We start from the raw sequence: 2,016 nt of genomic DNA on the forward strand, positions 1-2,016 counted from the left end.
GGAAGATTGGGGGAAACAGGGAAGAGCGGTTTGTCCAGGCAGGGAACGGCCTCGGGCTGGCAGGGGACGGAGCAGATGTGACAGCTCAGGGCCACCCAGCCCTGTGCCGGGGACGCTGCAGGTGCGGGGACACCCAGGGAGCTCCGCTGGACCGCGGGTGCTGCGAGGAGCAGGGAATTTTCTCCCGGGCTGGGGGAAAACCCAGGACAACTGAGCACAATTTCTCCTTCTTTCTCTGCTAAATAACCTGGTGTTTCCTCCTCCACGACCCCCCCGTGCACCCCCAGCCCCGCTGCACCCCTCCCCGCCCCCGTTCCCCCCAGCAGCTCTGCCAGCTCCCTTCAGCATGGGCAGCAGCCAAGGCAAGYAGAGATACCTGAACCTGCCATCCACCCACTCCTTGTCTGGACTCAAGATGTTTCAAAGCTCCCCCCTTTCTATTTCTATCCTCATTGTCATCCTCCTTTGAGAGGAAGGTCTATTATTCCCCTCCTCCTTTTCTCTCTGCAAAAATGGGACATTGTTTCTTCTTTCTTTGATTTAAAAGCCAAAAACAGTTATAGGAAACTGTTCAGCAGATGTTTCACAGTATGAACCTAGAGAAAAAAAAATAAAGAAAAAATAAAAGCTCTYGGATTTTGCTGGAGGAGCTAAATTTAGCCTGATGCTTCCTCCCATTCAGGGTTTGTGTTGGCATAGGCGAGGCGTAGGTTTGAGCACTTTGATTGTAGTATTTATTTTATTTCTCCCATTTGCTGCATCCTTGAAAAGCTGGAGTTAATGAAGCTCAGGGAGGGAGGAGGTGAATCCAGCCTGAGCTGGGTTTCRGAGAGATCCCTTTCAGCCCGCAGGATGGGATTGAAACAAAATAATTCCTCACCCTATTTGCATTGGGATAAGCAAGGCTGTGCTGGTGGCAGTGCCCAGGGTGGGCAAATGAGATCAAACTCCCCTGAGTTGGTGCAGTCTCAGGGGGGATTCACAGGCACTGAAGGAGCTGAAAGTGGGAGCCCCAGTTGGGTTGGAAACTGCCCTCACAGATTGCTGGGAACAGCTGCAATGAGCACAGCCAGAACCCATCCCAAAAACCTCCCCCAGGCCAGGCTCATGAGGACTGCAAGGATGGTTCCAGCTGGGTCCTTCTGGGTGAGGACAAGGACAGTGTCCCCAGCTGGGTGTGCTGCTCTGCCACCAGGACATGGGACAGACCTGAGCACTCAGAGCTGGGGCTGTGGGTGGGACACAGAGCAGCCCTGGGCTCCCTGCAGGCTGCCCAAGGATCCATTTCCCCCTGGGAAATSCATTCCCTGCCATCCATGGCCACCACCATCCCCAGTGCTCCCAGGGCCACTCGACAGGGCACATCCAGGTGGGAAAACGGAGGAAAGTCACCCCTGGATCTCTCCCAAGGGACAGGCGGGAAGCTGATGCTGTGCTGTCCCTGCCTGCTGAAGGTTGGGGCGTTTTCCACCTGGGAAAATCCTTTGGAGCAGCAGTGACAGCCAGTGACACTGCTCCACACTTCCCTCCCTCTCCCTTCCCATGGGCCCTGCTCACCCCCTGAGCCAACATTTCCATATCCTGGAGCTGCCAGTGTGCCTGGGAATGTCCAGGGAAAATCCTGGGGCAAACCTGCAGGGTTCCACAGGCTGGCACTCTGGATGTGTGCCCAGGGTTCGGATTTGGGCAGAGGCCCTGTAGAGAGGGAAAGATGGATAAAGCTTTGGAGTTATGGRTCAGGGTGCCCAGAGAAACTGTGAATGGCCCATCCCTGGAAGTGCTTCAGGCCAGGCTGGACGGGGCTTGGAGCACCCTGGGACAGCAGAAAGTGTCCCTGCCATGGCARGGGTGGCACTGGATGAGATTCTGGTTCCYTTCCATCCCAAACCATTCCACAAATCCATGGCTCTGAAGCAGAAGGAACCAGGAGTCCTTCAAGGCTCAGAAGATTCCTGTTAATGAAGATATGGATTGAGGAGTTAGCCCAGAGATCCTCTGCAAACTTCCTTATCCCAG

The sequence above is a fragment of the Malurus melanocephalus genome, unplaced genomic scaffold, assembly GCF_030028575.1.
Source record: "Malurus melanocephalus ecotype Western Australia unplaced genomic scaffold, MMel_1.1 scaffold_201, whole genome shotgun sequence".
Taxonomy (NCBI): domain Eukaryota; kingdom Metazoa; phylum Chordata; class Aves; order Passeriformes; family Maluridae; genus Malurus; species Malurus melanocephalus.